The following is an 8,144-nucleotide window of genomic DNA, read 5'->3' as shown; positions in this document are numbered from 1 at the left end:
ACAGCACTGCATGCTTAGTCGCTCAGTTATGTTCAACTCTTTGCGACCAGAGACGAGACTAAAAATGAGACGAGCACAATTCTCAATCGGTGCTTTTTCTCTTGTTTTGGCTGCACCACACAGCATGTGGGTTCTTATATCCCCAACCAGGGATCAAGCCTGTGCCCCGTGTAGTGGAAGCATGGAGTCTTAAGCACTGGGCCAGCAGGGAAGCCCCTCAATCTGCTTTACTACCTACACCTGAAAACAGCAGGGTGCCTTGAGAGGAGGCAGACTCCCCCGTCCCTGTAAGACTTCGTAAGAGTCTGTGTTACTTTCTCCTCTCTCTTTTATTTTTAAAAGACCCATAGATTTAAATGTGCCAGGATTTGGAACCAGACAGACAGAGTGGGCTCCAAAATTTACCCTACTCCCCTACTGTGTGATCCTGGACTATGTTGGAGCCTTGGTTTCCGCCTCTATAAGAACTGAAACATGTTCTTATAGACTAAATGCGTATTTACCTACACCCAAATTCACATGTTGTAGCCCTAGCTCTCAAGGTGATGTCCTTAGGAAGCAGTGTCTTTGGGGGGATCTTTGGGTGGGACCTTCATGACGGAATTAGTATCCTCATAAGAAGAAGGAGAGACTGCTGAGCCCCACGGAGGACACACTGAGAAAGCAGCCATCTGTACGCCAGGAGGCGGGCTCTCACCAGAACCTGACTGTCCTGGCACCCTATCTTGGATTTCCAGCCTCCAAAACCGTGCAAAATTAATTTCTGTTGTTTAAGCCAACTAGCACATGGTATTTTTGTTAATGCAGTCTGAGCTCAGAAGATATCTATATTTACATGTCTCTATATCTGTGTCTACATTAGACATTCAATAATATCATTTCAAAGCTCCAGTAGGACTACAAACCTAATCCTGTGCTGACCTGAAGGAGAAGTTCAATAAAAACTTGTATTACTCTCTTTTGTTTTATGACAAGTCAGTAATTTAGTTTCAGTTCTTTATTGGCTGAATGACATGCCTGGTTCTTGAAAAACAGATTTGGATGCTTGATGGTCATTCCAGAAGCTAAGGTGCTTTGGGACAAGGAGGGAAACCTACAGATGAAAAATATACTTGTACGTACAATTTCATTATTACTATTGCTATTATTATTATGTACCTACACTTAGAGGTATTGCTGGGGAGACGAAAGCCCCAGCAGGTTAACCGGGGTGTGATTTCTCAGTATTTTCCCTCCAGCAGGAGCTGGAGTACATTCCATTTGCCAAACATTGCCTTTATTCCTTGGAACAAAATTGCAAACGACTGTAGCTTCCTCTGTTAGGCAAGCTGAAACAGCAGGAGGGGTTAGTGTATTTCACAATGCGTTCTGACTTACAAAATATGCTTAGCAACTTCTGAATATGAATATGATTTCTGCAAACAAAAGGTCATACGGTTCCCAATTGGAGGAGACAATACTTACGAATGCAACACCATGGCAGGGCCTAAAGTGAGGAAAGAGGTTCAAGGGTGAGGCGTCCGAAAGGTCCAAGGGGAGGCACATAGTGGCAAAAACAAAGATCACGAAGTCGGGAAACAGAGGCTTCCCTGAAGCCAGAGAGAGAGCCTGGCCACGGGGAGTGCCAGAGGAGGTACCAGAGGAAGTGAGACAGGTAAAGGGGAGCCAAAAGCACGGAGGGAGGGAGGAGACGAAGAGGAAGCAGGGCAAGGCCACCTTGAAGTATTAATGTCTTCAGAGAGAATGGGGAGAAAATAATCTTAATAATGGACTGAGCAAAAAGTTGTGAGAGTCTTTCCTGTGGCATTTAAACTAATAAATATGTATGACTCATGGGCTGTATGGTATGTGGTATATGGAAACACAGCTATTTTTGGTTCCTTCAATTAAAGAATGCCCAGTAGAATATAGTCAGGCATTCTATAGGAGTGGTCTCGCGACTGAGGTTAAAGAATTTCTCAAGTGCTTGGAAATTTGAGCTAGGTTCTCAGACTTGATACTTGGATCGATCTTTAGGGATTCACAGATTTTTCCTCATGGTTTGACTGGCTCCTTTGAGAGGCTCCTTGAGTGTCATCAGACACGAAAACAGCATAAAAAGAGCGGAAAAGGAAAGAAGACTGACACTTCATGAAGGCCTGCCAGGGCCAGGCCCCTTTCACAACCATCTCATTCATATTTCCCGAAGAACGCTGTGTCTTTGTCCATTTGATTTTCCACACCTCCCCAAAGAGGGCATGATTCTGTGGCCTGTATCATGTTATTTAACTTACTTGTATCCATTCTGATAATGGCACCCTAAATCACTCTTCTGATACTCTCAAGTCCATGTGAGTAATGTGGAAATGCTTTCATCTGAAGCTTCAAGGATGAAAGGCATCTAATCAGAGCATCGTATCCATCTTACGGTCATCACTGTTTAACTCAGAGATGGGTAAAGACCCAGTTCTCTGCTCAAAGAACAAAAACATGAAACTATGATCAGAACCCAGGAATAAACATGGACCCTGTTTTGATGACTAATTTTGATCCTCTTAATATAGCCTTTCCTAGAGACTTTTTAGTTAAAAGAACGTCTTTCTCTCACTCTCCATTTTGAGTTGGGCTCCATCACTTGTCAAGATGTCAAGAGCTCTGGCTATCACAGATTCTATGCCTGATACTTTTAGAGACATCAAACCTTACACATCTTTTCTGAAGGTTTATTAATATAATGCATGTTGACATATAAAGATCTTATAAAGGTCTACCTTAAATAAATCTCTTCAACTTTGTTTAAACTAGCAATTCCTAATTTGACTGCATTTGACCAATTCCATATTTGATCATGCCAAGTTTTTTGTTTTCCAGAATATCTACTATATGCTCTTTGATTAATATTTTACAGAGTGTTGTTAAAAGTCTGCTGATCTAAGTGATTCTTATAAGGATCTTATGGGATGGTATTCTTCTTTTTACATAAGTCAATGTTTAAAGAGGTGACTTACATGTCTAGGTCTCAGAATAAATGATAGCTTTGAGAGATGAGATAGGAATCCAGGTCTATAAACACTAAGACCTTGCTTCAGATCCTAAAGGCTGAAGGGCACCTGAGAAAATAGCTGAAATGTTTGCCAGATATCCAAGGAACCACCATCAAATAGTTAATTCCCGCTGAAGTTAAACCCTGTGAACTCAGAAAAAGTTTCCTTTCACTAAATATCTGTAAGATACATTTTGGTAGCCTCTTATCTAGCTGCCTTCCAGAAGCATAAGCGCTTAACTTTTTTGACATCATTCAGCAAACAGGTAAAGAAGTTGGGACTTAAATTCAGGTGCCTGACAAAGAACACATATGCTTTTAACAACTTTAGCTGATTACATTCTTGCAAGAAAGACAAGCAATGGACAGCTATAACTTTCATCTAATGAAGCATGTGAGAGGTGTTCATGGAAGATGGCTAAAAGATGGGCAGAGGAAGAGCTCACTGGAAGAAATGTTTAACTCAGCCCGGACACAGTCAGAGATAATTTCATATAGAGGTGGCTTTTGGACTGGGTTTCAAGAGATGGATAGAATTTTGCCAGGTGGAGAGGAACATGGAGGGACATTTCAGGACTTCTGAGATCCCTTCCATACACTGCTTTAATTCTGCTGGGAAAGGAACACACATTGACATCAGCTTTGGAATCTGTTTGGTTCTCAGTTAACTGGGTAAGTACCTTTTCCCAAAGAATGTCAGACAGAGACTAACTGTTCAAATGAGCTCTTAACGAAACTTTCCACTCAACCTATCCTTGACTCAAGGAGTCGTACAACTCTAGAGGAGAGATCTTCATATGTGTGAAAACTATAGAAAAAACACTCATCCTGAATGAGAAAGAGGGACTTTCCTGGAAGAGGGCCTTATCTGAAGATAAGAATTTCCCAAACTATCTAGGGAATGATTCCCAACTCTTGAGTTTCCTTTAGCTCAACAAACCACAACTACATGAATATAAGAGAATGGGGATTTTCATATTAGGATGTAGGTGGAGGTATTTTCATAACAATAGTCAGTATTTATGAGTCAGCTATGTTATACAGATAATATCCATTTATTATCTCAATAAATCTCTTGAAACACATGCCACCATCACTTCCCCCTTTTTTCCTGATAAGAAAATTCATTTCTAGCGATTAATTACCATATTAAATCTGCAGTTAGATCTTGGTTTTGGACTCAGAGGGTCTCCAGATCTAGAGGCCTTGTTTTGAACTTTTATGCTGTATTTCCTTAAATACAGTTTAAAACTGATGCTTTATTTGCATTGCCCTCATCAGATATGTGATCTCATTTGTCTCTTCGGTGTATCTTTTGAAGCAGGTAGAAAAAGCAATATTAGCTTCACCGTGTAGATGAGGAAGGATAAGAAGGAGAAAGGGGACATCGATTGCCCAGATTCACATCCATTCATTCAGAGTAATTTCTGCCATGTACTGGGTGGAAACCTAGGACAATGTAGTCAGCAAAGGTATGATTCCTGCACTCTCAGAGCTCAGGATGTTATGCAACACTAACTATATCACCACAGATATATATACACGTACAGATATGGATAGATACAGATATATATGATGGCAAGCTGGAATAACTGCCATACAGGTAGAGTTGAAGTGCTGTGAACTTGCATAGTACAGAGACTAAGCCACTGAGAAAACTGAGAAAGAGCCTCTTGGTGGAAGCATGGTTCTCTGGTACCTGAAGGAGTGCAGAGCTAATTAGCTGGAAGTGGGGCAAAGCCAGCAGCGGAGGAGCGGCTTGCTCGAGAAGTTCCTGGAATACATTGGCACAGAAAGAGCAAGTTCCCTAAACAGACCGAAGGCCAATATGCGGGAAGATCAGAGGGCAAAGGGGAATGTTGCTGAGGCTAAACAGACTAAACAAAGCCCTGCTAGTGCAGAGTCCTGTGAGCTGTGCTCAGGTGTTGTTGTGTTTTTTTGTTTTTTTTCTTTTTACTGTAGAGCAGTGGAAAGAACTTGACAAGTTTTAAGCAGAGAAGTGATGTTTGCATTTAAAAAAAAGAAGGTCCCTCTGGCTGCAGAGAGAAGAACCCATTAAACTCTGCTGGAGTGGAGTCAGAGTGGCTGGGAAGGAGGCCCTTCCACGAGCGGGAGGAGGAAAGGGCTGGGAGAGTGTGGCGGCTGGAAGCAGGTAGTGTCCGAGGGATTGGAGAGAAGTCGGAGGATTTCAGACAAAAGAAATTAACATAAAGACTGATTGACTTGGGGGTTAAGAAGAGGGTAAAGAAAAGGCAGAGTCGGTGGCCTGGCGCCAAGCCCTGGGCTCCACACAATGAGGCCCGGCCTGCTGGAGCCAGGGCCTTGCTCTTAATTTAGATCTTAACTGGATCTGGGCACCGAGCGGGAGGGTCGGGACTGGGCTACAGAGACGGCTCAGAAAATGAGGCCACTTCCCAAGTGCTGCTGTGGTATTCTGGTTGCTGGACTTGTGGGAATCTGCAGGGAAGTTGTGTGCATGTGAGTGTGTGTGTGTGTGTGTATCAGAGAGAGTTACAGGGAGAGTCAACTTTTTTCTCCTGCCCCAGTTTCTATGAGCTGCTCTGTCTTTTGTGCTCTTTGCCAAGAGGAAAGAAAACAGATTGTTCTTGCTCAGAGCATTCAGCTGACTCAACTGGTGCCAACCCCAAAAAAGCCCTAAGAACATAATAATAATTGCTCATGTGTACACAGCGCTTTACAGTTTACAAAGGGCTCTGCACTACACTCATAAAACTGTAAGCCCTGTGAGGCAAGCATCCTACTATTGACTGTACTTCAATCTGAAAGACAAAAGGGTTTGGGGAGTTAAATGACTGGTTTAAGCCTTAAGGCAAATTTGTATCAGTCACATCTGACTTTATCCTGGGTGCTCCTTGCAGTGGTGGCATCAGGCTTGAGTTCACAGTGAAGGGGCCTCCAATGATATGAAGGACTATGTACAGATGGCCCCTAGAATCCACCCCACATTGGTCCCATGACCCAAGAGGATACCAAAAGCTGCAGATGCTCAAGGCCTTTAAGTAAAGCAGCGTAGGGCAGTCAGCACTCGGGATTGAATCTGCGGGTTCCACACCCATGGATACGGGGACTGTATAGTCCTTCCCCATCGATGAAGCCCTTTCACAATTGGGCATCTTATTTACATCATTACAGGACCAAGTTATCATCCTCATTTCAAGTGAGAAAACAGAGTCACAGGTCAAAAAGACAGCAAGTGATACAAGTTTGGAATTGAACTCAATTGTTCTTCTCTTGCCCTTTGCCCCCTCCCAGGACTGTTGTTAAGCTAAGGAGGACCTCAGGGTCAGAGAAAGAAATTTAAATAATTCAAACATGATGTGCGTACAGGATGCTCCCAGGTACAAATCTCAAGTCCAGGTTAAAGCTTTCAACCACATGAGGCCAGGTCGGCAGCCGTGAGGAGCCGGTGGGTTAAGAGCAGCTGTCGTTACAATCTCCTAATTGGAAATAATTTGGATTCTGTCTCAAACCACAGAGCCCTGATTTAGCCAACTCAGGCTCAACCAGGAAGCATCTGTTGCCATCTCCAATGGCAACAGTTCAATCCCCACTCCAGCATATCACTCTTTCCTGCCAACTGGCAGGCAGCTACCACTCAGAGCCTGCAGGCTTCTAGCGCCCACTGGGGCCCCAGGAAGAACCAAGTCAGGTCAGTTTTCCAAGTTAGGATAAGGTGAAGAGGTGGAGGATGGGAAAGTCATGGTGCTGTTGTTCAGTCGTGAAGTTGTGTCCAATTCTTCACGACCCCATGGAATGTAGCCTGTCAGGCTCCTCGGTTCATGGGGTTTCCCAGACAAAAATACTGGAATGGGTTGCCATTTCCTTTTCCAGGGGATTTTCCTGACCCAATGATTGAACCCAGGTCTCTTGAATTGCAGGCAGATTCTTCACCATCTGAGCCACCAGCCTGGAGTTTGCTCAAATTCAAGCTCATTGAGTCGGTGATGTTATCTAACCATCTCAGAGTGGGGAGCTAAAGACTCTCTTTTGGGTGGAGGGAACTAGAATGTCTAAGGATGTGCCAGACACCATGCTGGGAGATTCAGACATGCAACTTTCTCCCATCCAGTGAAGCAGGCGATAGTGCCATTTGGGAGAGGATGAAACAGGCTCAGACCAAGGTCCCGCAGCTAGTGAGTGGTGGAGCAAGCTTCGGGTCTCCCATCTCTCTGGTGGTAAGGCTGTGCCCTTCCCATGTATTCACTCTTCTTCATATCTTGTCACGTTATTGTTTTGGGACTGTCTATTGGGAGGCTTCCTGGTCTCATTTCTATCTCTATCTCAAGGCAAAGATCAAGAGCCACTTCCTCTTTAAAGCCCTCCCTTTCCCCTCAGGTGAAAGCACACGCAGCAAGAAGAGGCCTCAGATTTAGAAAGCCGGGAGAAGGGCTTGGAAAAGAAACCCACAGTTGTTGAGCAGCAAATAATGGTTGTTTTTATATCACCTTGCTTGTGAGATGCTGGAAACAGACTTCTGTTTATTATGTTAATGAATCCTCTGTGATTCTCCATTGCTGATGTATAATTAAGATGGCCTTTTTAAAAATACCTCCTAGAGTTTGGGAAAACTAAAGTGTTTGTTTGGATTGGTAATAACTAATAACAGAAAATATGGCAACTGCTTCCAAAAAAACTGCAAGTAATAAGCTGCCTGATGGCACAGGAGGATATTGTCAAATAGTTTAAAGCATTGTAAGAGGTACGGGGTTCAGGGTAAGAGAGGTGATCTTGCTATTTCCAGTTAGCCTATTATGGGATATTCCCAGTACCACATTTTGGGAAGGCCGTTGGCAACTGGATCAGGTCCAAACAGAAGTTCCCAGATGGCAAAAGAGGCTGAAATGATGTTATACAGGGCCTGTTAAAGTGAGTGAACCTCTCTGGGCCTCATCTGTCTCATTTTTTAAAGAGGCACAGATTGAAAGCAACCGGTATCTCTCAGTTTGACTTCTTGTTCGCGGTTTGCTCTTTGTTCCCTTAATGAGCATGAGATGGAGTGAGGGATGGTGGGTCACTCTGCAGATCTGTGCATCAAACGTGCATCAGTCACCTGCTGGGTGCCTGATGCAATTCCAGAAGCCTGGACAACAGCGATAAACGT

Source organism: Capricornis sumatraensis, chromosome 6 (genome assembly GCF_032405125.1).
Source record: "Capricornis sumatraensis isolate serow.1 chromosome 6, serow.2, whole genome shotgun sequence".
Taxonomy (NCBI): Eukaryota; Metazoa; Chordata; class Mammalia; order Artiodactyla; family Bovidae; genus Capricornis; species Capricornis sumatraensis.
The sequence above is the reverse complement of the archived record's forward strand: the minus strand, read 5'-3'. Positions refer to the sequence as shown.